The following is a 27,250-nucleotide window of genomic DNA, read 5'->3' on the forward strand; positions in this document are numbered from 1 at the left end:
TGCTGTCAAAGATACTACTTGGCCTGTTTGTTGCTAACGATACAGTGGACCATGAAACCCTTATGGGCCTGGTAGAGATACTTGTATGGCCCTACAGTGGTGTGACTTCTCCCTCTCAAACAGGAACAAGCAAAGCAGAATTCTGCACCCACATCATTGGTCACATATTCCAAGTGTGCTAGCTTTTCACTCTTTTCATTGTTCTTCAAGATCTGCTTAAGGCTGCTAGCACAGGACATAACAAATCACTTACTACAGTACCAAATGAATAGTGATGATACCCAGCTTTGCATCTGGATGGGGAACAATGCCAGAGGAGCAACTTCGAATCGCAAGGTGACTAAAATGCATACTTCCATGCATGAAGGAGCACTCTGCACAATATGACCGTCACTTGGGCTTAAATTGACCTCCCTGCTGTTTTAAGTCACCATCCAGTGACCCCAATATAGTAATGACTGGTTCCACCATGAGGTGATATTAAACCACTATCTTTCGAAACTACCTCTTTCCCTTAGCATCAAGGCCAAAGACAGTGTGTTGAAACATTACAAGTCACCTTGATAGGGACCCTAATGGTTTCCATCAGTATCTCTATCCTCTCACCAGGCAGAAGAAGTCCTTCAACATTGAAGTGAGACCACCCCTGTAATATGACACTACACATGGGCAAGCTGCAGATCCAGTGATGAAACGTAATCAAGGGGTGGGTAAGAGGGCTCAGCCTTATACAAAATAACCCGGTCATGACACTTTAACACAACACCGGCTCTTTGTCAATTGCGATTCTATTCAGGTTTGTTTTGATGAAGACATGCAGCCTATGCTTGAGCGCCATCAAAACAGAGCTTTGGGCATAGGGGAGCCCTTGGTAGGTAATTACGTATTTACAGTGACCTCAGTAATTAGTGTAAAAAACGATTGACAGAAAGTAAAAATATAGATATGCTCTTTACATTGCAGATCAAAGCAGAGTCACAACATACCAACAACAAACTGATGATTCTGAAAGTGTTGTATCACACCTACAACTAAATTACAAATGTAAGTTAATGCTCTTTGGTCCTCCCCTAGTTAGCCTGTTGCACTTCCATCAAAGGCAGGGCCAAGGAAAAGAAATCCTAATTCTAGGCTGCAAAACTGTAAGGCTAATCTATGCATGAAACCATAGCAATCTCATTAGATCTAAAAGCTTTCTACTAGGTCTCCTTCAAATCAAGAATCCTTAGTAATTATGCACTCTCTAGAAAGCCGCTGATGCAAAAGCTCAAGAACATCGGAAGAAATTGACTCTTTCATACACATCAAGTTGAATGAGATGCATTACCGAGGGCTGGTTAAGTGTTTGGAAATATATGGGCAAACCATCAGAGTTCTCATCCCGTGAACCCGGAATTCCTTAAGCCCACAGTTTAGGTATAAAGTCTATCTGCTGTCCTGTTAAAAAAAACTCTTCCCATTCCAAAACTGCTTTGAGATCTCCTCCTTCACTTGTAAAGATTAACCAGGTCCCTAAAAAGATCACATTCAAGTCTCCACAAATGTCACCATATAAAGATTAACAGCCACTAACCTCAAAAGCTCTCAATGACTTTATCATCTGTACTGAAAGGGGAATGTGCTGCATGTCCTTGACCTATCCCTTCCTGATGCTGAGATAGGTGATAAGTGAGTGTTATCTAAAACAATTACATTTAACTTTAAGATTGCGGTTAACAATTGAATACTGGACCTGCCAGTGCCCTGAAAATAATTCTTGTATCGTGCCACAGTTACCACAAGAAAATATATTAATTTTTAATTGACTGGTTACAGATGTCTTGATCAAATTGGCTGACCGTATATACACACCAAGATATATCTTGTAACCTTAAGATGAGAAGTGTATAACACCTACGGCTTTACTAACATATACCTTCAAAATCATTGGTGGATAAAAGAGGCAAAGTAGCCCTAATGGAATAAGTTGCCTAAATAGCCAAAGCACATTTGCAACTGGTTGGTAGTTCTCTTATATAACATTAGACACTAATCCAATACTTTAGTTGCTTAAGAGAAGAACACTTTACTTAAAAAGTAGAATGTAGTAGAGTGTGTTACAAGTAACAAATGTAAAGTAATCTGTTGCTCTAACGCTGAGCTTGATACATTAAGTTGATATTGTCACATGATACAAGTATACATTTCAATGTGAACATTGTTGCTGTATTAAGTTTTTCAAACTTTATTTGCAAATATTAGATATTCTAGTGAAATCAACAAAATTTACAGAGATTGTCATAAATATCTTTTAATGTCACCTGACAACTGCATCTCGTTCTCCAAGCTTCCATTTCTGGAATCTGGTGTGTAGATTCTGAGAAGCTGTAAAGCAGCCGGTTACAGAGATCAGGCACTGACCAGGGGTCGTTTCATGGAACTGAATAAAGAAGATACACTTTACAACTATAGTATCCTATCTTCATAAAAGTGGCGCCACAGGACAAGATCGTCAACAGGATTATGCGGCATGTTGTGCAGTAAAGGATTATTTTTTATGTGAATCTAGGATTGGGCATAGGGCTTTTGTCTATTCATGCTCAATGGAAAAATAAGGACACTACGGCCTCTGGTTCAACTTTTGTCTGTTAGCTTTGGGCAGAAGTGCTGTGCACAAGAGGGTCTATGCAGACAGCATAAGACGGAGAAGTGTGGATACTTCCAAAGTCACTGGGCTGAGGACCAGACCAGGGTACATGCTGCGTGACTGTATTGGTGTATGTGCTACCTGACTTTATTGGTCTGTTGCGGTACTGTGAGACGCTACCTTTCGATGTGCTGGCTGATAGTCATCGACTTCATGTAAGGTATTTACATCTAAATTGGGACCCAAGCCTGGAACTTTGCTGAGGATTCATTTGTAGATACATGCTGGGATGTTCACTCGCCTTACACTACGGAACCTTGTTGAGGAAGGGTGCGCACATCATAAGGAGAGCTGAAGGAAGAATGGTGGAAGTGGTGTGTGGACGTCAGCTGCATCCAGATGTGACAACGCCATCTTGAATTGGGGAGTAACTGCGACAGTTTCTATATGCGCACCAGTGGTTGTGCTTTAGCCGTGGTTGAGGTGCGCATCGGCGATAGGCATGCTGTAAGTGTTTGTGTTTCGTGATGGTCACACTGCCTAATGTTTTACCTGAAACTACTACTTCTTTTTCTCAGCATCAGCGACAGGTACGCTTTGAGTGATGGCAGTCTATCATTCTAGCTGTAGCTACAATTCTGGATTTTCAGCACCAATGATAGGCACAACTTGAGCGATGACAGGTATTTGTCTATTGTTGCGCTGTGGGTCCAGGAACAGTTTTGTTGACATATACGTACAAGGTATTTGACTGGAAAAGTCTTACTTCTGCAAGGAGTTTAAGTGTTTGCTGTTTGGGAGACACATAATTGACTTCATTTTTTGGGTTCAATAGCCATGGCATCGCCTCTAGCATTTTTAGAAAATCCTGGTCAACCCAGTATGGTGTGGAAAGATTGGAAATATGCATTCCAGATATACTTGGAGCCCATTGGGGGCGATGCGTTTGTTTCAAAAATGGAAGTTGGCATTGTCTAAGGGTAGAGGACAGGAAAGTGTTAAAAGCTTTACCTAGGCAGTCAGTAGAGGGAAATAATGCAGATTCAGAATCAGACAATGATGAAGAAAATGTGTATGCAAACTATGGGGAAAAAGTGAGCATTGTTGAGTGACACAAGTGTTTTTTCCCGAGCCCAAATACAGGGTGAATCAATCGATTAATATGTGGCAGCACTAAGAAGATTAGCTGTTACTTGCAGGTTTATGGATCTCAGAGATCATATTATTAGAGATCAGATGATCAATAGAACACGTAGCCCGAAAATCCAAGAAAAATTGCTAGGCTTAAAGGACCCCACCCTTGATAAAACTATAGAAGCAGCAAAACATATGGAAAATACCTTCCGATATGTAAAAGAGTTGGGAGGAGCATCAGCCAAAAGTAATGGGAATGCAGGAAAGGTTAATGAGATGTGCGTTATAAAAAAGGTCATGGAGAATCCTGAAGAAGAAAGCATCAAGTAGCAAAAAAATCAAGAGGAGGACACAGACAGAACATGTTTTAGGTGTTTAGAGGGGAAATGCCAGCAAGGGATTTATTCAAAAAATTCAAGTTATGCAGTGTGACACAGTCTATATTATTAAGACTTGGCAACTGAGTGAATCAGATACTGCTTTTTTGTGTTATTGTCTGTTTCAAGACTCCATAGAAACTACCACACTAGCCCTATAGAGGTCGAACAGTTGAGACAATTGTCAACACTTAATGTGGTTTTGCTCACCAAATGAACTTTAAGGAAACGATGTAAAGCAACACGGACAAATATGTTTTTCAAAGAAAAATTATTATTTATATTTTTGCATTCAATTTGTCAGATTTGTAAGGGTACATAGTCAAAACTAATTGCATATAAGTCTTAGGTACGTGGAAATGACAAAACAATCCATTGGTACATACGAAACAATCCAGTCTAACACAAATGTATATAAAATTTACTTCTTTTAGAAATAATAAATAGAAAGTCAAAAAGTAGAATGAAGACTTGGACTGGTATGTCGACGTTTCGGTCTCACAGGTAATATCCAAAGACCATCATCAGGACAGTGAATTTAATGCAATGTGGATGACCCTTATAGTGATATTAAGGAAAGCTATGAAACATGGAGGCTGCAGTTCAACCTGATGGTGACTGTTCAATGTCAGAAATTCATAGCCTTGAGGGACCGCCAAATCTTCCCTGTAGTTGTGTTCAAACAGGAAGTGTCTTTGTTGTTAGTCTCAAGGTTCCAAATGTTTTCGTGAAAACGGCGTGGCATACGCGTGGGCTCCTCAACGTCTGACGTTGAGGAGCCCACGCGTCTGACGTTGGGAAGCCCACGCGTATGCCACGCCGTTTTCACGAAAACATTTGGAACCTTGAGACTAACAACAAAGACACTTCCTGTTTGAACACAACTACAGGGAAGATTTGGCGGTCCCTCAAGGCTATGAATTTCTGACATTGAACAGTCAACATCAGGTTGAACTGCAGCCTCCATGTTTCATAGCTTTCCTTAATATCACTATAAGGGTCATCCACATTGCATTAAATTCACTGTCCTGATGATGGTCTTTGGATATTACCTGTGAGACCGAAACGTCAACATACCAGTCCAAGTCTTCATTCCACTTTTTGACTTTCTATTTATTATTTCTAAAAGAAGTCAATTTTATATACATTTGTGTTAGACTGGATTGTTTCTTATGTACCAATGGATTGTTTTGTCATTTCCACGTACCTAAGACTTATATGCAATTAGTTTTGACTATGTACCCTTATAAATCTGACAAATTGAATGCAAAAATATAAATAATAATTTTTCTTTGAAAAACATATTTGTCCGTGTTGCTTTACATTGTTTCCTTAAAGTTCATTTGGTAAGCAAAACCACATTAAGTGTTGACAATTGTCTCAACTGTTTGACCTCTATAGGGCTAGTGTGGTAGTTTCTATGGAGTCTTGAAACAGACAATAACACAAAAAAGCAGTATCTGATTCACTCAGTTGCCAAGTCTTAATAATATAGACTGTGTCACACTGCATAACTTTAATTTTTTGAATAAATCCCTTGCTGGCATTTCCCCTCTAAACATTACGATTGCCCAAGCCCGCAAGGGTCTATTGGGTTACCCACCCCTATAACCATGTTTTAGGTGTGGCAGTATCAGACATATGGCAGAAGCAAGGAATTGTCTGGCTGTAAGTAGCAGATGCTTCAAATGTAAAAAACTAGGGTATTTTTTGAGAGCCTGTAGAATGGCTGATACACCCAGGTACAAGAAGTCTGTTAATTTGGTAAACAGTGATGGATAAGCACATCGTCAGCTTGAATCTAGTGGGAGTGAGGATGATTGTGTGAAGGTACTAGTGGTGAATAAGCCTGAGTTTGAGGAGAAAGTTATCATCCTCCAAAATGTAACATTTACATGAACAAGCAAGTGTTGGGGAATTCATATTCCTTGTTCACTTCGGTTGCCCACATGGCAGGAGCTGGAACTAGGGCATTTGACTCCTGCTAAATTAGAAGCTGGGGGTTACTGTGGGAGAAAACTACCTGCTTTGGATACATGATAACAGAGATGAGTTTTCAAGGAATATCTGCTCGAGGGAAAGAGTATGTGGTGAAAAAAGGAAGACGCTTGTGGAGATGGAGAGACCAGCGTTTGTTAGGATTAGTATTGACTCACAATCATTCCCAACAGGTATTGCTGACTGTTCCACAGAGTGAGGATAAATTGGTGAGCAGATTTTCTGAAGTCTTCTGTTAGAAATTAGGCTTATTGAAGAAGTTCAAGCACTAGATCATGTTGAGGAAGGGGCGGTACCCAGAGTGCATAAGGTGAGAAACGTCTTGTTGGATCTAAGGGGTTTGTTGAAAGACAAATTGACGGCTATGTGGCAAAGATGTGATAGAGCCTAGTGAAGCATCTGAGTGGCTTAGCCCAATTGTAATTGCAATGAAGCCTAACGGTAAAATGTGCATGTGTAAGCCTCAGAGACCTCAATGATTGCATCTGGATAGCAAGCCATCCTCTTCCCCGCATTGGTGAAATGCTTGCAAGTCTGAGAGGGGGTAGGTATTTCACTGCGCTGGAATTATCCAATGCTTACCATCAGGTGCAGTTACAGGAAAGTTCCAGGCATCTCACGTCCTTTATAACACTAGAGGGGGAATTCTAGTTCATTCACATGCCCTGTGGGTAAGCTTCCGCATCAGCGATCTTTCAAAGGGTTATGATTTTAACTGAGGTGTTACAGATGTTGGCGGATGCAGGTCTCACAACAGGTCTGGAGAAATTTAAATTTGGCACACAAGATGTTGACTATTTAGATCACACATTGTTGTGTTAGGGTTGAAACCTAAGTTGAGTCTCATAGAGGCAAATGAAAAGGCGCTTGCTCTGCAAGATAAGGATCAGTTAAGATCATTCCTTGGTCTTGCAGAGTATAATGCAAAGTTTGTTCACCACTTCATGGACAAGGTTCAGGTATTACCAGAATTAATGAAGAAAGGGGTGAAGTTCCTTTGGTCGGATGTGTGTCAGCAGGCTTTTGAAAGTGTGAAGGAATCTATAGTAAAAGTATTTCCCCTAAACCTTCTTACCCCATGACAAAACTATTGTTGTGACTGATGCCAGTAATTGCGGATTGGGAGCCGTTTTGATGCAAGTGCATGAAGGCAGAGAATGGGTGGTGGCCTTTGAGTTGCGCTCCTTTGAACAGCAAACTGCATACCAGCCCCAGATCACAAAGCAAGGGTTGGTCTTTCCCCAGCAGTCTCTTCAGCTGCTCCTTCCTTAGCAGAGGTTCCTCTTGACCACAAAATGGGTCCAAGCCTTTCCAGACTCAATTCATTTCTGTTTCATTTCAACCTACAGGGGTTTAATCTCTTATAGTTATACGCCTTAATGTCTTTGAAGTTTGTTGTGCTCAGGGATCCCTGTCCCCTCCCTAAATCAGTTCTGGGTGTCTCCCTCCCAGTGTCACCTTTCTCCCTTTGATACTGGTGGTCTGGATCCTTAATCACTCAGCAGGATAAGGGCCAATTGGTTTATTGCACCAGCCCAGGCATTTTCACCTCCCAGGCTTCTTCTCCCCCTACTCTACAGATGCAGGGCAGCCTGGTGCCATCTCAACCCCTCCCTGGGTCAAGACCTCTCCCAGCTCCTCTCACCTCTCAGATCCAGTCAATCCACATTCAGCAGAGACACACAAAAAATGCTTAAAGCAAAAAACTCAGCCACTTTGTAAAAGAGTGGCTTCTGAACACACAGTGACAAAACCACTTTCATTGAAAGATGTGTTATGACACTGTGACTTCATACATACTAAACTCCACCTCTCCATTTTAAACTTATAGGAAACTAGGCTGAAAAAACACAATACCCAGCCTCCCCCTTTCTGTCCAATGCGCAGAATGGCCTTTCAGCAGTTAAAATCGAAATGGAGTGTTTTTCACTGTCTGTACATAACACACACCTTAGTATATGTTCTGCCTTTTACCTACACTGCACCCTGCCCGGGGGTACTCAATGTGTTCGAAAAAGGGAAAGTAAGACCTGACAAGTGGTTACACTTGTCAGGACAACATGCTAACTTAGCAAACTGCGTGCAGGCCCTACACTGCAGGCTTGTGTTCCCTTCTATGCGCTCCTTTGAATTACTAGCCCTGGCACACACACCGTGCACATCACTAGGGACTTTACCTGTAAGGCAAATATACCAATCATGGCCAACCAATTACCATTACACTTTACATAGGGAACACTTGTACTTTGATACTGATCAGCAGTGGCAAAGTACCCAAAGCATCTAAATTGGCAAGTCTATGTCAGGAAAATGGTCTAGGGGGAAAGCAAAAGGTTTTGGGAAATTTAGCCAAAGAGGCCAACTCCTACAAGTGCCATGTCCCAAATTGTATTCCTTGTGCCTGCAGCAACAAGTCAAATGTGATGCAGAAGAAACAGATTAGCCCAGTGACATTGCTTAAACGTCCTTGGGAAAGAGATGCTATGGACATATGTGGACCATGATGGATTATTTTTTGAAGTGGCCTGAAGTGGCACTTGTGAAAGAAGTGAAATCTAGCAATGTAGGTGTCTTCTGTGAGGAATCTTTAGAAGGGAGTGTTGCCCAGTGGAAATCCTAATGGATAGGTGTCCCTAGTTTGTTTCTGAAGAGTTTAACTTTTTTCTGAAAAGATGGGGAATTCACCATTTTAAGGCTCCTTTTTTATCATCCCTGGGGAAATGGTGTTGTGGAACGCTTTAACCGTGTGCCTGGGGAAAGCGTTCACCTAGCCAGTAACAAGAGTTGGAGACGACAAGTAAGGGACATGTTGTGAGTTATCATACCATGGCACATTTGGCAACTAAAGAGACTCCGTTTTTTCTGTTAAAAGGCTGGGTACCATGTACTGTACTGGTGCTTGCCTGGTTGGCAAAGGTATGCCCTCCCAATGTTGATTATGATGGATTGCCTAAAAGGTTAGATGAGTATCAGGTCAAGTACAGTCTGAGACAATGAAAAGGTAATGAAGAGCAACAAGGGGTTAACAAATGGAATGTTGGTGAGAGTTGATGTGGGCATTGCAAAAACGAAGGGAAGTTCCAAATTACCGGCTCCAAAGATGACAGTTAAGGTGAAGGGATATAATGTCAAATTGTCAAAAGGAAAGTGGTGGAATACCACAAAGGTGGCTATGTGCAATGAGGCAGAGAAAAGAGAGTGGGCAGGAACTTGTGAAGAAAATGGAAGGGTAGAGCCACAAGTCGGAAGGGAGCCGAGCTCCTGTATCAAAAGGAGACCAATGGATTTGCAAGATTATGTGTGCACGTAGAATAGGGGACAAAGAATTTGAGTCAGCATAAAGGTTGTTAAGGAAAGGAAATGTGTTATGTTTATTTTTTAATGTCACCTGCCAACTGCATCAAGTTCTCTAGTGACGGTAGGCTTCCACTTCTGGAATCTGGTATGTAGATTCTGAGAAGCTGTGAGGCAGATGGTTACAGAGATAAGGCAACTACCAGTAGCCATTTCATGCAGCTGAATAAAGTGGATTTACCTTATAACTTCAGCATCCTGTCTTCATCAAAGAGATACCATGGAATGTCCAGGTTTTCACACATCAATACAGCAGGCAGTGGCTTTGGCACTGCCAAATCTTTTCTGTTTAGTCATTTTTACCAGAACGCCCTAATGTACATTTTAAGGATATTTCTAGTCACCTCAGAGTTCCATGGCTTGCAATATTCTGATAATATACTGCAGTGATACTTTATCCCATGTACGCATCTATATTTGTGTCAAGGTAATTATATGTGGAGTTAAGATGACTAAATCTCCAATAACTAATGCATAATTCTCCTCACTATATTGTGGTAGGTGATATATTGGTTACAATATTTCTGCAGCACAATATTTTTGGATACAATATTTTGGTAGAATATCCTACTTTGTAGTGGAAAGAAATTTCTTTTAAGAGTTGCTTTAAAATCCAGGAGGGAGTTGCATGCTCTGATTTTAGGTGGAACTATATTTCATTGGGTGTGGTCATACGAGGTGAAATGGTCAGACCTTAGATGCAGCACATGGAGGATTCGGTGAGACTAGGGAGTTTTTTGATTAGAATATTTAAGGTTATCAACGGGAGGGTAATGGGCAATAGGACCAGAGTGATCATTTAGGGATATGTCATGCATTTCCTTAACTACTAATGTTACTTTTTTATACAGAGTCTCGTTTTTGCAGAATAAGCCAGCTTTGTGATGATAAGGTGTGGCTTGTGTGTGCTTTTAAATGTTTAATAAGCTTGGCATGGTAAGACTGAATACCTTGTGCAGCAAAAGGAAAATATTTGGGAGAAGGCTGTCTATTAAACTGTTGTAATAGTCCAATTTACCGAGCCCCAGTGAGAAGTTAAGTGCTTTGGATTTTTGCAGTAGAATGTGAGGTGTATCTTTAGGATCTGGCGGTGTACTGGAGAGGTAATGGTGGTGATGAATGGTTCTAAGCTAGAGAGGTTGAATAGAACATCGAGATTTCTGGAAGAGGAGGCCAAGGTCAGAGGGTCAAATCAGAAGTTAATAAGTTAGATAAGCATAAAGGTGCACATAAACAAGGAGAATGCGGGACCCACATTTTGGATGAGTTCTGAATGAGGGACTGTCGGGCAGTCTAGTTACAAATAACGGTGCAACATATTTATGTGTATGACTGGAGGAGGGTAGTTGTTAGACCTGTCAGCCTTAGGTTGGTCTTCTGCAAACTATCTGCCTACCCCTGTCTTGTTTTTTGCTGACATTCATTGATGTTGACTTTAGCACTCGGTACTGCTTACCACTGCTAACCATTGCTAAGGTGCTTTTGGTCACCCCTTAAAAAAACATTGTACCTTCACCAGATTGGCATATTTAATCTATTTTTAAGTCTCCAGTAAAGTGGTACAACATGTACCCAAGCCCTGTATATTAAATGCAGCACCTACTTATGTATTCCTTTAAAAAAGGCCACATGCCTACTATTGCATCCTGTGTGCAGTTTTAAAAAGTCAACTTGACCTGCCAAAATAAACCTTTTGCAAAGCTTAAAACTCCCTTTGTAATAGGTATAGGTCACCCCTTTCGTAGACCCTAAACATCTCAGAGGGCAGGGTGCACTGTATGTTAAAAGTTGGACATGTTCTTTAAGTTTTACATGCCCTGGTAGAGTAAAACTCCTCAATTTGTTTTCTCTACTGTGAGGCCTACCTCTCCCCTAGGATAACACAGGGTTACCTTATTTGGTCTCTAAAGAATTTTCTTGTCTTAACCCTTCAATACCTGTACCCTGTGTCCTGTATTACATGAGTGTGAACAGAGTAACCATCTGCCTTTGTATATTCCTCCCAGGCAGTGAGACAAAGAGGGACTAGGTGTCAGCAGGATGGCGATGCAGCCAGGACGAAAGAAGTTCCCTGCCCCACATATATTTCAAAGGAGCTGCCTCAGCACACTCACAAAGAACGTCACACCAGGTTTTTTTTTCTCCCTAGGCCTCAGAGCCTGGGCAGAGAGGAAGGAAATGCCAGAAACATCTGTGGAGGGAGATACATTGGAAGGTTCTTTCACTTCAAAGAAGCTGGCATCAGGTATGAAAAGAGGACACCTAAGACCCACTCTTCAGTTAACTCCTGGACCTGGGTTGCTTTTCCAAAAGCAGGCAATAGATGGAGCCAACAAAGGAGCAGTAGTTAACAAGGATTTTTCATTGTTTACTGACCATGCATTAATTCCTTTGGTAAAACATAAAGAATGAAAAATGTATATGAAGAAAACTTTTGCATTTTAAACCTAAACCCTTGATACTGAGTTTAGAAATAATACATTTTTGTGCAGCAATGACCTTTGGATTACCCATGCTATCATTTGAGCTAGAGGGCATTTTCACAAATGTGTTCTTTCTTGCACACTGGTTTACACTTGGAAGTCAAAAAAGAAGAGAAAATAGAAATTGTTCTATTTATTTTTTTACTTATGAGTTTTGTATATCGCGAACATGACCCATAGGTATCAGAGCGCTTTACAGAAAAAGCACAGCAGCAATAACATGAGGTACAAAGAAAGTAGAAAAAAATATATTGTAACAGTAAAAGGTATACGGTGGGATATGTAAACAATGTAGCAACAAGTATCCAAGTTACATAATGCATACACAAAAATACATAGCAACATTATAAAAAAGATGAATCCAATAGACAATAGGACATGTGAATGCAACAGGTAGTTAAGTAATGGGAGATCTGAGGGAAGGTAGAGTAGATGCATAGTTTTTCACAGAGGTAGAAAACAAACATGGCATCTTAGCGCTTACATTTATGACAACGTACTGCTTTGCTTTACAGAGTAAGCACAACTGCAGTAGCACGAGGTACATAGATAGTAGATAAAAATATGTAGTATCTGTAAAAAAGAGTAAACAAAATACAGTGGGATATGTAAACAGAATAGTAGCAAGTACCTGACTTGCATAAAGTGTCAATACAAATACATACAAGAATAAATCAAACAAGAACGTTAAACAGTGTACAAAAAGGTTGTGAGGTAGTTGTGGTAGGGAGGAGCACTGGTGGGGAGAGTAGTTGCACAGGTTTCCCCAAGATAGTGATGCACAGATTTACGTAAGCGGTGTAGTGTAACATGGCCAAAGAATCAGGCATGTTACGAAGTGAAAAGAGGCAGCGGATAAAAGGAGGTATGGTCTAAACAGGGAACGGGGAGTGCCAAGGCCTCAGTGAGAGAGGAATTTGTTGGATAGAAATGTTTTTATTTCTTACCTGAAGAGGGATGTGGATGGGTCGCGTCTGATCTCAGAAGAGACAGAGTTCCAAATATTTGGGTCCATTCCAGAGAAGGATAGGTTTTCTTTTTCTTGAATCTTTGTGGCTTGAGAAGTAAGGACCACATACATCTGGAGGGTCTTTTTCCACCTAAAATTGTCAGTTTCTGTGACTGGTAGGAAGAGGTGTTATGGTGCAGCGCTTTATGAGTCATGCAAGCAATTTTTAAGTGCATCCTGGCCTTGAAGGGTAGCCAATTCAGAGTTTGAAGGTCAGGGGTGATGTGATCACTTTTTAGATCCGGTGATGAGCCTAGCTACTATATTATGTGTAGCCTTCAGAGGAGCAAGTGAGGACACCAACAAGGGCAGCACTATTGTAGTCCAATTTTGATAGCATAAGTGTATCATTCGCAGTTGTGAGGTGAGCCGTGGGAAGGAAAGATTTAAGTTTCCTAAGGATATGCGGCTAACGTTAGCTCCTCTAGGGATAGCACTGATGTGATTTTGCATGGAGAGGTCTTTGTCTAAAGTAATACCTAAGATTTTGGGGGAGTCGACAATGAATGATGGGTACAGTTCAAGGCAGAGAGAAGGGGAGACAGTCTTTTATATTAGAGGTGGTATACACACTCTTCTCTCAATAAAACCGTACCCCACTTGTTTGACAGAGCATATCGATTGCAACAGGAGGAAAATCTCAAAATGCAACATGGAGATAGCCTGATTTTGCCTTGTCGAGTGCCAAAAACTGGTGATATGGGTAGCTACGAATTTGAGTCTGGATTTGGCTGTCACTCACTGTCACTCATAGAAACCTAACAATCTCAGACATTAGAAAAGTAAACACCCCGGGTGGTGTGACATGTAATGATCTTGCTGCGTTTTCTGACCCTGAATGCCCTGCAAATGTCAAACTTTAGATAAAATCCTTGATTTTTCCCATATTTTTATGGAGAGAAAGTTACGGAATACGCAGGAGTCCAATTAATTCTACTACCGATTGTTCCCACATTTCTCACAATAAAAATGCTACCCAATCATGTGATCCAGACCAGCAGAAGGGATATGAGAAAACGTATTTGTCATGAGTGTATTATGAGAACCCAATTAAATACAACTTTTATCTGAACATCCATGGGCCAAATGGGGATTGCGATAGAGTTGTCTTGTGGTATGATCATCTTGGTCTCTCTCACTTACTTCTCAACTAAATTTTATGAAGCTGCTAATGTACACAACACAGACTGAAACAAGATGACTTAATACTGCAATGTAACCTTTATGAACGAATAATGATATTTTCCCGGCTGGTGCATCTTATTGAATGAAGTGCTACTTTATAATATGCTTGGATTTTCATGCATCTGTCCTTCACACCTAAACTGAATTCTGCAAATATAAATATCCTATTAGCCATGTTCTTTAAATTTGTTAAACATGGCTCTTTATCAATCACGAACAGCTCTTTTTTATTACAATATTCTTTCTGATGTGAAGTGCTATTTTATCAAGTTGGATGGTTGGAAACATATATTGCTACTCTCTAAGTTATTCTATTGCGTAATGGAGTGTTTAAGCCCTCACATGAAACAACCCATATTCTTTTTTGATTTCTGTCTGATTACAGACATCTTTCTGACGGGAAACAATCATTACTTAGCAACTTTTACTTTGCTATTCTTTTACTTAACAACTTTTACTTCGCATAGTTTATTACTACGCATGCTTCTACTTAGCATGCCTTTACTTTGCATATGCCGTTACTTCGCATATGCCGTTACTTCGCAAATTAAATTATTTGCATACTATCCACCATGAGGTGCACCATGAAGCAGGAGAAGAGTGGATCCATGGTTGAAGGTGAAGAGAGGGACCACGGGAGAGAGAGGTAAGTGGGGCAGTGTAGTTAGGGTATTGTTGTAGTGTATGGGTAGTGTAGGGCGTAGTGTTTTAGGGTTTAGGGTAGTGTTTTTTTTGGGGGGGGGTTTAATCCTCATTTTGCACATGAATGTATAAGGAGTGGGTTGGGACTTTATGACATCCAGATAATGTGCCTTCACTCTCCCATCTTTACTGATCCGGCAACTGAGAGTATCCCTTTGTTGGATCTGTCAGGTTTAGTCCTCTTATATCCTTTACCATAATCAATAATTCTTTGTAAAGTGGGGGGAGCTAGCCTTCCCGGCTACTCGGCGGGAATGATTCCTGTCTGAATTATTGTCACTACTTTAATCATTGGATATATTGTTTTTATTTGAGATCCTTCATTGCTTTACGAGTTAAGTGCATAATGGTTTTCCCAAATTTCCCAGAAATTAGATTTTTTGGTGGGCTTTCCTTTCCTATCCATTTTATGTGTTGTTATTATAGAATTTAGCCAGTCCCCGTGTAATGGTGGCATTGGTTTAACTCAGTTCAGGCATATCTCTCTTCTTGCAAGAAGTATTAATACAAATAATAGATTTTCCTCTTTTCTGGTTAACCTCTCCTCACTTAAGTCAACCTTGGTGTTAATCCCAAAAATAATTAGAGTTGTACTTACTTCTAGATGTTTTCCCAATACCCGGCATATCGTCTTAGGAAGTTGTCCTGCCAGAAAGGGTCCAAGAGGTGGCAGCCTTGGAACATGTGCAGGTCGTCCGCCTTTTCTAGCCTGCATTTGGGGCAGGACTTTACGCTGGCTCCTTTGAATTTTGATAATCTTTTGGGTGTCCAATATGCCCTATGTAATGTGAATAGGTAGTTTCTCTTCAGACGTGCTGGTTTGATGATTGACCAGCATTTTCCAACAGATTTCTGTCATACTTTTTGCAGGTCCGGCTCTATAATGTCTTTACTCCAGGTTGACTCTGGGATCAAGAAATTCTCTTCTCCTGCAGCGATTAGAGCACAATACCATCTTGATATTTCCTTCTTTTTTGGGGTGGTCTTAGTCATTTCCTTCTCCAGGTATACATTTCTTGCTCTTTTATCCGTAAGTGAGCTTGCCCAACTTGTGAGTTGGTAGTATTTGAATTTTGATACTGATGAGTTAGTGATTTCTACTAGTTATTCCCAAGGTTCTTTTGAGTTCTCCGTCATCAGCTGCCCCCATTCGTTGATTCCAGCCGCTTTTAGTGTTGATGCCAGGGCATCTTTAAGGCATTCTGGGGTACCAGGGGAATCCCAAATGGGGGCCATGGAACTTTAGTAAGGAATGTTCAAGGTGCTTCTGACTTGATACCATAATCTTGCTGCGTTGTTTAGTGTCTTTAATTTTATTTTTTTGAAGAATTTCAAATGTCTGAATTTAAACAAAAAATAGTCGATTTTGTTTGTCAGTATTTGGAGAAATTGGGGGTAAAAGTCGTATTTTTTTAAAAGGGGTCTCGCATTCTTGAACTGAAAGGACTTGCAGTATTCAACGAGATCTGGGCTGGCTATTCCCCCTTGTTCTTTTTTCCTCCTTATTTTGTTCCAGGCGATCCTTGATCCTTTTGATGCCCATATGAAACTTGCGATTTCTCCCTGGATCTTCTTCAGGTAATCTCTCTTAAATTTGAGTGGTATTACATTGAAAAGGTAAGTACATTTGGGAAGAATCGACATTTTTACCATGTTTGATCTTCCTATAAAACTTAATGGTAACCTGTCCCATACTTTGAGAGGTTTTTTGGTCTCAAGTGCAATCCTATTTAGATTTTACTGGGGCACTTTTCCTAGATCCTTGACCCGCGTTATGCCCAGATATTTTATTTTGTCTTTGGAGTGTGGGATATTCTGATGTACGTTCCAGCTCATAGATTCGGTTTTAGCTTCATTGGTCAAGTATCCAGACACTTTGCCAAATTCCGCAATTGCCTTATCTATTGCTGGGGAGGAACTTTGAAAATTGTCTGTAAAAATCATTAGGTCGTCCGCATATAACGCAACCTTTTTAGCCCACTCGTGATATTTAAAAGGGGTTATTGAACCGTTGTTCCTGAGAGTGTTTGCGAGGGGTTCGATGTAAAGATTAAATAACAACGGAGACAATGGGCATCCTTGCCTCGTTACTCTTTGTATCTCTATGTTATTGGTGAGGCCCCCGTTGATTAGGATCTTTGCTTACCTTTTGGTCCGGATGCACCAGATTTGGCATTACCTGGGTAATCTCTTTGCTACGATTTGCATAAAGATTTTATAATCGCAGTTTAGTAGCGAGATGGGTCTGTAAGATTCACAGTTTGCTGGGTTTTTTCCCTGGCTTTAAAATGATGCTGACGGTTGCGTCATTCCATGAGTCTGGAATTTTGCCTTGTTCTTTATATATTGTGTTCAATAACCTTGTTATCGGTGGAGCTAAGATTTCACTCAGAGCTGAGTAAAGTTCATTAGGTAGAGCATCAGGACCGGCTGCTTTCCCACTTTTCAGACCATTTAGTGTGGATTTCACTTCCTCAATCGTTATTTCTGAGTTTAGTTCCTCTTTTTCTTCATCCGACAGTTTGGGTAGTAGTTAAAGGGTCTAGGTATTTTCCTATTTGTTCTTCTGAAATGGAGTCTTCCTTGTGTAGGTTGGAAAAGAAATGTTCGAATTCCTGTTTAATTACAGATTCTTCGGAGGTTAGGCCGCTTTGATTGGTCTGTTGTACGCTGGCTATTTTATTTCTGGTTTGGTCAGTTTTAGTCTTCCATGCCAGCAATTTTCCGCATCCCTCACCATACTCATGATTGGCAAGTTTACTAGCTTCCCACTTCATCTTCACTCTGTTTTCTAGGTAGTCCGCCAATTTTTCTTTTAATTCGCTCCTTTCCTTTTCCATTGTGTCTTTTTTTCCTATGTCGCCTTCTGCAGTTATCTGTGCGTCAATTAGGTTTATGTTTTTCTCCATGTCTCTAATCTCATGTTTAGCAAGTTTTGATCTGTGAGCTCCCAAGCTGATTAGTTTCCCTCTGATAACTGCCTTGTATGTGTCCCAAGTAATTTGGTCTGTAGTGCCTACTTGGTTATCCTCAAAGAAGTTGGCTGAGGTTATACCTAGTTCTTCCCATAGCTTAGGGTCTAGTAGTAAAGTGCGGTCGACTGTCCATCTGGGTAGTGGTTTATTTATTGTAGTTTTCAAGGTTAGTTGTACTGCCGAGTGATCCGACAGGTGTGCTGGTAGGTGGTCTATAGCTTTAATGTTGCTATGCAGGTTTTTACTTATCAAAAAGTAGTCGATTCTGGATCTGTGGCCTAGTTTTTTGTCATGGAGAGTAAAAGGTGACCCTTTGTTACCCTTCTCCTTCCACATGTCAATCAGGTCTAGGTCATTTTTATAAATACCTAGCCATTCTCTCATTTTTGGTAGATTGGCTTGTCTTCCTGGAGGAGATCTATCCACTTTAGGATCCAGAATAATGTTGTAATCACCCCCTAGTAATATTGGATCTGTTGTTGATAATAATTCTGTGTATAGTCTTTGAAGGGGATTTGGGTCATTGGTATTTGGTCCATAATATCTTTAGCTAAGGCCCACCTGCCTTTGCTGTCCACTACCTTCTATTCAATTTTTACATTAAGTGATTGTTTAAAAAGTATTCCGATGCCCTTGACATTGCAATCTTGATTGGTACATACGTAGGAGTCAACTCAGCTAACGGTTTTCGCAATTTGTTCCCATTCTGCCTTCAGGAGATGAGTTTCTTGAAGAATAATCACTTCATTATCCACTTCCTTTAAGTACCTTCTCCGTCTGCTAGCAGTTCTGAGCCCATTGACATTCCATGAGAGGATTTTGAATTCTTTAGATGTTGTCATCATGTTTTTTTTTCTTTTGTAGGTTTTAAAATTATTTCATATTTCAATTCATTTTTGTCGTACCGGTGAACTCCTCCTATATTGACTGATGCCCACCCTGAGGAAGCCTCCTATCTTCTTTTTGGGCGGTATTATTCGCATTTTTGAACTCCGTGGTTTGCCTTTGTTTACAAGTTTTTTCCTATCTTAGTTTAATGTCGTGGTCCGCAGCTGCTCCTTTATTTGTTCTAAGAAAGTCTCTACTTCTCTAGGTTCTCTAAAGTTATACATTTTGTTTCGCCACATAATCCTTAGTGCGGCGGGAAATTTCATCTGCACCGTGGCTCCGAGGGATTTTAGTTCTTGCATAAATTGTCCCAACTCCCACTGTCTGTCTTGGGTGGCTTTAGACATGTCGGAGCGAATCCTGAAGGACCAGTTGTCTTTATTTAGGGAGCTACTCTTTAGACCTTCACTTACAATTCTTTCCTTTAGTGTGTATGTTTTGAAGTTTATTAAAATCTTCCTTGGTGTCTTTCTATCTTTTGCTCTCCCAAAGGGGTCTCGGTGTACGTCGTCAGCCAGGTTCGCCTCTTTAGTCCAGGGGAATTCTTCAAGTATTCTTCAAGTAAAGAGATGGTAAATTTCTTAATGTCAGACCCTTCCAGATTTTCTGGTACGTTTAAAATTCTCAGGTTGTTTTTTCTCGCTTGATTTTCTAACAACTCTAGTTTTTCTTTTATAATTCTGTCAGAGTCTCCTAGGTTCCTGATCTCTTTCTGATTGGTATCCACCTTTTTACTAAGGGTCTCCACCGTCGCCTCCACTGCTGACACCCTATCGCCCAGTGCATTCAGTTTTTGATCAGGGTCTCACATACCTCCTGGATCTTGGCTTGATTGGACTCGGACACTGTAAATTTTTCTCTCATCTCTCCCAGTACATTTCCCATGAGATTTTCCATGAGCTTTCCTGTTTGCTCTAGGAAAGTATGTGGGAGAGAGCAGTCTGAGTTGTCTATACTGGGGTCGCTTGTAGCTGTAGTTGACAGTATTTGACCTTCTGTTGCCTCTGGTGCTTTTAATTGTGAGCCTGTGTGAGTCGTTTCTACACTCATTCTCATATTGTTGTTCCTTTGTTCTTCGGTGTGGGGCGGTGTTTTTGAGAAAGGATTGCTCTCTGGTGTTTGTATTGGCTGTTGCACTTTAACGAAGGATCTCAGCGAAGGGGTAATTCTGATTTTGTTGGTCTGGTTGAGTCCCTCCTTTTTCGGACCTAGGCTTGGGTTGTCGTTCATGGTTAGCGGAGCCTCTCCTTTTCCTTTTTGTAATCACTGGTAGTGCCACTTGTTTGGTTGGGTGGAAGAAACTTTGCTTAGGGAACTGCCTGTTTCTGAGACAATAACTCGATCTTGTCACAGTCCCTTCTTTGAGCTCCAATCTGGATTGGGGGACCCCTTTTTCCCCCCTTTCTTCTGTCTCTATCTGTGAGATTTGCACCACTGAGGCCACTGAGACAGCCCCCCTGCGCACACCGCTCTACCAGTATCTTCCGCACCCTCCTTTGCTCCTTCCGTTCTTAATGAAACCCCCTGATTGGCCCTTACGCACCCCGCAGTCAAGTCTAGAGCAATGCCCCCCTGACCTTTCTTCTCCCCTTGTACCTTGCTCATGAGTTTGCAACTGGAACTGAAGGCAGTCCTCCCATCTTTGTCTGTAGGGTGTGCTTGAAACCAATTCCCTGATTCTGCACTCTTTTCTTCTGCTTTCCAGGGCTGACCCCTCGTAGGGCTGGAATCCTAAGTATAGGGCTCAGCTTGCCCTCTTTCCGCTTGGTTAACTTGGCCTGTGTCGGCAATTGTAGCGTGAAAGGTCTCCCCCTCTCGAGTGTCAGCGTCTCTGTCTCTGGCAGCGCTGCCTTTCTTGCCCCGGAAATAATCCTGTTTCTGTTCGTGCCTCTGCGGTTGTTGGTGTTGGAGCTTCTGTGTTGAGCAGCCGCTGCTGCTGCCGCTCTTCCCCCGGAAGAGGAAGTCAATCCTTCCGTGTGCTCTCCGGCAATCCTTTCGTGCTCCTGATGCTGCTGCCCAGAGTCCAGGAACCACAGGGAGTACAGCAGGATCGCCGCTGGTGGTGGCGCCAGTGCAAGAGCCCCAGAATCCTTGCGAGCGAGGTTCCTGCATCCCCCGGAGCCTTGCCGAGAACCGCAGTCGGCTTTAGCCCAACTCACTGACTTCCGTGGGGGCTCGTCAGGTAGGCAGACTTTCTTTTAGATTTCCGCTATATCATGGTGGCTGCTGCAGTGTTGGTGTGAGTCAAGGTTATGTTCTAAATCTGGTGGCGAACATGGAGCACCCGACCAGACCTTCTAGCCGGCCGCCATCTTCCTCCCGGGTTTAGGGTAGTGTTGTAGTGTATGTGTAGTGTAGGGGGTAGTGTTTTAGGGTTTAGGGTAGTGTTGTAGTGTATGTGTAGTGTAGGGGGTAGTGTTTTAGGGTTTAGGGTAGTGTTGTATGTGTAGTGTAGGGTAGTGTTTTAGGGTTTAGGGTAGTGTTGTAGTGTATGTGTAGTGTAGGGTATTGTTTTAGGGTAGTGTTGTAGTGTATGTGTAGTGTAGGGGTAGTGTTTTAGGTTATAGGGTAGTGTTGTAGTGTATGTGTAGTGTAGGGGTAGTGTTTTAGGGTTTATGGTAGTGTTGTAGTGTATGTGTAGTGTAGGGGTAGTGTATTAGGGTTTAAGGTAGTGTTGTAGTGTAGGTGTAGTGTAGGGGGTAGTGTTTTAGAGTTTAGGGTAGTGTTGTAGTGTATGAGTAATGTAGGGTAATGTTTTAGGGTTTAGGGGTTAGTGTTTTCGGGTTTAGGGTAGTGTAGTATATGTTTAGTGTAAGGGTAGTGTTTTAGGGTTTAGGGTAGTGTTGTAGTGTATGTGTAGTGTATGGTAGTGTTTTAGGGTTTAGGGTAGTGTTGTAGTGTATGTGCAGTGTGGGGTTGTGTTTTACGGTTTTAGGGTATAGGGTAGTGGTGTAGTGTATGTGTAGTGTAGGGGGAAATGTTGTAAGGTTTTGGGTAGTGCTGTAGTGTATGTATAGTGTAGGGTAGTGTTTTAGGGTTTAGGGAAGTGTAGGGGGCGTGGAGAGTAGTGTTGGTGTGTATTGAAAAAAATGTTAAAAAGAATATGTATGCATAGTAAAAACCTGCGAAGTAATGTACTGCTAAGTAATGCCACTTTAATGGTTTTCAATGAATTTGAGAAGTAATGGCATGCGTTATAAAATACTTCTAATTAAAGGCATTTGCGAAGTAAAAACTTCGTTAAAAAAGCATGCTAAGTAATGGCATGCTAAGTAACATCATACATTCCTTTCTGACTTGACAGGTTTACAGTCGAAATATGGTTGTATGAAAAGCTGCTGTTTGACGAGCTAAAGGCGAAGCACCTCCGCGCCCGAGAGGCAACGAAGCCTGGATTGTTTGGCAGCCTCTTAGCCACCCCAAACTGATCTCTACTGATGAAGGATACTATCCTGAAACACGAGCCATGTCTCGTGTCTAGAGATACCTTGTACCAAGCACCTGCTTGCACCAACCTTGGTGTAATACTTACGAACTTTGTCCTGAATCGTGTGAACTGCATGTACCAGAATGCGAAGGGGCGACCCGGTTGAGAGGTCAGGAGTGTGCTCCCTCCCTGTTTCCTGTTTTTAGGGCTCCCGTGAGCCTCCGTAGCTGACGACCTAAAGGCGAAGCACCTCCGTGCCCGAGAGGCAACGAAGCCTGGATTGTTTGGCAGCCTCTTAGCCACCCCAAACTGCTCTCTACTGATGAAGGATACTATCCTGAAACACGAGCCATATCTCGTGTCTAGAGATACCTTGTACCAAGCACCTGCTTGCACCAACCTTGGTGTAATACTTACGAACTTTGTCCTGAATCGTGTGAACTGCATGTACCAGAATGCGAAGGGGCAACCCGGTTGAGAGGTCAGGAGTGTGCTCCCTCCCTGTTTCCTGTTTTTAGGGCTCCCGTGAGCCTCCGTAGCTGACGACCTAAAGGCGAAGCACCTCCGCGCCCGAGAGGCAACGAAGCCTGGATTGTTTGGCAGCCTCTTAGCCACACCAAACTGATCTCTACTGATGAAGGATACTATCCTGAAACACGAGCCATGTCTCATGTCTAGAGATACCTTGTACCAAGCACCTGCTTGCACCAACCTTGGTGTAATACTTACGAACTTTGTCCTGAATCGTGTGAACTGCATGTACCAGAATGCGAAGGGGCTACCCGGTTGAGAGGTCAGGAGTGTGCTCCCTCCCTGTTTCCTGTTTTTAGGGCTATGTGAGCCTCCGTAGCTGCCGAGCTAAAGGCGAAGCACCTCCGCGCCCGAGAGGCAACGAAGTCTGGATTGTTTGGCAGCCTCTTAACCACCCCAAACTGATTTCTACTGATGAAGGATACTATCCTGAAACACGAGCCATGTCTCGTGTCTAGAGATACCTTGTACCAAGCACCTGCTTGCACCAAGCTTGGTGTAATACTTACGAACTTTGTCCTGAATCGTGTGAACTGCATGTACCAGAATGCGAAGGGGCGACCCGGTTGAGAGGTCAGCAGTGTGCTCCCTCCCTGTTTCCTGTTTTTAGGGCTCCCGTGAGCCTCCGTAGCTGACGAGCTAAAGGGGAAGCACCTCCGCTCCCGAGAGGCATCGAAGCCTGGATTGTTTGGTAGCCTCTTAGCCACCCCAAACTGATCTCTACTGATGAAGGATACTACCCTGAAACACGAGCCATGTCTTGTGTCTAGAGATACCTTGTACCAAGCACCTGCTTGCACCAACCTTGGTGTAATACTTACGAACTTTGTCCTGAATCGTGCGAACTGCATGTACCAGAATGCGAAGGGGCGACCCGGTTGAGAGGTCAGGAGTGTGCTCCCTCCTGGTTTCCTATAGTGTAGGGTAGTGTTTTAGGGTTTAGGGAAGTGTAGGGGGCGTGGAGAGTAGTGTTGGTGTGTAGTGAAAAAAATGTTAAAAAGAATATGTATGCGTAGTAAAAACCTGCGAAGTAATGTACTGCTAAGTAATGCCACTTTAATGGTTTTCAATGAATTTGAGAAGTAATGGCATGTGTTATAAAATACTTCTAATTAAAGGCATATACATTCCTTTCTGACTTGACAGGTTTACAGTCGAAATATGGTTGTATGAAAAGCTGCTGTTTCTTCTCTTTTTTTGCCTTTCAGGTAATCACCTGCTGCTGGAATGAAACTGTGACGCAATCAAGAGGGAGTAGGAATATGGTTGAAGCTGATGGAGAGTACTATCCAGATGCTTAATTAAAGTAAGATTCCTCGGCGACTGGTGGACTGCATCTAAAATGACCACCTGACTACTAATCATTTTTTTCAGCTTTAAGGAGTAGCTTAAATATTTTAATGATGCAAAATGGATGCTGAGATCTTGAAATCTTGTGCAACTTTGTCAAATACTGTAGGACTTCTACACAAGTCATAGCCCTATCAGAGCTTCTAAAGGATTGTATACCCCAGTTCGTATCGCTCTACATTGGTTCATTTACTGAAGACTGTTAAGGCAGCCAACCTCAACATGCACTCACAGACTCTGATGGGAGTGACCACACAGAGCAGAGGGCTTCAAAGTGCAGAATGTGCCTACCCTGGGGGCATTAATTGACCTCAGGAGTACCACACTCTGGCCAAGAGGAGAATTAATTATGTCCATAGGGAACAGAGACAAATACCATGCTGAAAACACTGATATGTTTTATTGCAAGAAAACAGACTGGCAATGAGCCTCCTTATAATGAGACACCAAAAATATAGTCAGTCTCACTAAACCAGTCATAAGATACACAAATCAATGCCATAAAGACGCTTAGCATTTAAAATAGATGCAGCAAAGGGCAAAACCTGGAAATCAGACTAATGGCTAGATTACGAGTTTGGCATTCCATAGCACTACCACAACTTTAGCGGTCGGACCGCCAAGGGTTCGCTGCAGCTGCTAGGGATCCGCATTCCCTGGCAGTGGGGCGGCGGTGTGAGGCCGTAATACGAAACATATTACGAGTTCCTCACTGCCAGCCATCTCATGGAGGAGTTCACGCCATGACACTGCTGGCGGTGAGGAAACTAAGGGGTGCCGCAGGCCATGGGCATGCAGGGAGGGGGGCACAAAATGTCTGCATACACGCCCAGTTTCTACACTGCATGGATTTAACAGTCCATGCCATGCAGGTACTTGCTTTGGCGTTCCAATTTCGGTGCTTTAGTAACACCAAAGGACCGCCCACCAGACAACGAGAAAACTCGTTATCTGGTGGGCAGCTGGCAGTTGAGTTTGGTGGTGAGGGAGCATGCGGTGGTTTGCCACCCCACTCCTGCACCACCAATCTTATAATCTGGGCTTAAATCTAGTGTGTGCAGCAAATAAATAGAAAACTGGGCAGCATAGTACAAGGGAGCCTGCGTTGGCGCTTGCAACACACAGTGCGCCAGCGCTAGAATGCAGCAGAAATGTGCCATATGTTAGTTGATATGGTGAATTTCTGCTGCCTCCCTTCCATCAACGCTGCACAGCATCTTTGCTTGCTGCACTGCGTTGCATTATACATTTGTAAATATGCCCTTAACATTCAGACAACCTGCTTACCTATGGAGTGTTGGCACTTTTAGTTCCTTTGTAGCTATTAGCTAACTTAATGTTTGCAGATCAATACAAGTGTTCCATTCACACAGCTTATCGCTGAGGGACTTGTGCAATTCTGTTGAACTGCAGGCATGATAATATGAAATTCTTGGGGGTTGTAAGGAAAGGATGTTGATATTAGCATGGAATCCACAATGTTAAGGAAACTGTTCAGTGCACCTGCATTTCTGGAGCTACACTGATTTGGAAATTACTTGAGGTGAAGAGGTGCAGTGATCATAAGACCTGCACATGTGATGAGATGGCTTGGCTTCTCTCTGTGCTCTCCATTGCACAGGGCCCAATTGGGCTAATGGAAAATAACCCTAAATATGCTTTCCTGTCTCCTTTTCCACTACTCTGTCCCATATCCACATTCCTCTTGCTGTGTTACAAATAGCAGCCATTTGGGGGGAAAAGTTGTATTCTGGACTCCTTTTTAGGTCGAGCCTAGAGTCAGCGCACATGCGCTACACTTCAAGGCATTCAGTATTCCCTCTGTGTGGGTTGGCCACACCCACCACTTTTGATTGGTTTCTTTTTGTGTCTTTCCAATTGCCTTTCTTTTGTATGGTCAATTGGTGTAGTTTGTCCTTCCTTTGGGCACCTTCTCATGCCCAAGGCCCTGTTACATGGGTCAGTTCGCTTCAGCCTATTTCCTATTTGGAGAGCACTCTTTTTTTACATTTGTTTATGCTACAAAACAGTAGCGCTTGTGTCCTGAGTTGCTGTGGGCTTGTTTTGTCAGCAGTTACGTAGTGATAGCCCCTCCCAATTGTTGCAGCCCAGCATGCAGAGCTGTATCTTGTACACTGAGGGACGCTCGTTTCACTTGTTTTGGGGCCCAAAGGGGGAGAGGGGGGGAGGAAAAGCACCGATCAGAGACTCAAAAATAGGTGTGAAAAAGGCCGCTTTATTGGAAGCAGGTGCACCTTAAACAATAAAACCCTTGGCCTGCGCCGTACAAAACTATCCTCACTAAGTATGCAATTTCCTGACAAAGCCCCCCACCTCCTCCCCTAACTGGTTCCCCCAATCCACAAACAGTAAACAATTAGCAGAAACGTCAATTTGCCTCTCCACCTGGCTAAATCCTTTATTATGATTGACCTACCCCCCGCTAATCCAACAACCGATCTCCTATACTTCCCCCATATATTAGGAAGAACCGCCCCAAGGCAAAATTCACCCCACACCTGCTCCAGCGACACAACCACCCCACAACCATTGAGCAAAACTAGATGCACCGGCCCCCAAGAAAACTCCTTCCAAAAAACCACCGCACACCACAAAACCCCTCCTATGCCCTGAAGAAAGCAGTCACCCCTCCCCCTGCCCCCCAGGCCCCATACTTGAAAACCCCCCCAGTCAACTTGCTCGAAACCCAGGGAGGGAGGGTGGTAAAACAATTACCTCTGCTACCCCGCCCGGCTGCTGTGTCACCAGTCACCTTCTTTCTAAAATGGTGACCTGTGATCAAGATGTCCGGGTTTTTACGAGGACCAGCCCAAACCCAGCCTAAAACCAACCCACCCCAGCCCAAGGCTACCAAGTAGCCCAAAACCAGCATACGTACGGTGCTGGCTCGACCCCCCTCTCCCCCGGCCCCAAAATTCCCCGGGAGTGGCAGGCCTCCTGCTGGTCGGCCGCCCCCCCAAATCCCCATTGGGGCCCAAAGGGGGAAAGGGGGGGAGGAAAAGCACTGACCAGAGACTCAAAAATAGGTGTGAAAAAGGCCGCTTTATTGGAAGCAGGTGCACCTTAAACAATGAAACCCTTGGCCTGCGCCGTACAAAACTATACCTCACTAAATATGCAATTTCCTGACAAAGCCCCCCACCCCCTCCCCTAACTGGTACCCCCAATCCACAAACAGTAAACAATTAGC

The 27,250-nt window shown here is 42.7% G+C and overlaps 1 protein-coding gene across 1 annotated transcript in view; it reads right to left on the reverse strand.

The window, feature by feature from the left end:
* Window positions 1-27,250, reverse strand: part of LOC147751412 (transient receptor potential cation channel subfamily A member 1-like) — a 978,460-nt gene that overhangs the window by 283,265 nt on the left and 667,945 nt on the right. The gene's annotated exons all lie outside the window — the stretch shown is intronic.

Source organism: Lissotriton vulgaris, chromosome 1_1 (assembly GCF_964263255.1).
Source record: "Lissotriton vulgaris chromosome 1_1, aLisVul1.2, whole genome shotgun sequence".
NCBI classification, from domain to species: domain Eukaryota; kingdom Metazoa; phylum Chordata; class Amphibia; order Caudata; family Salamandridae; genus Lissotriton; species Lissotriton vulgaris.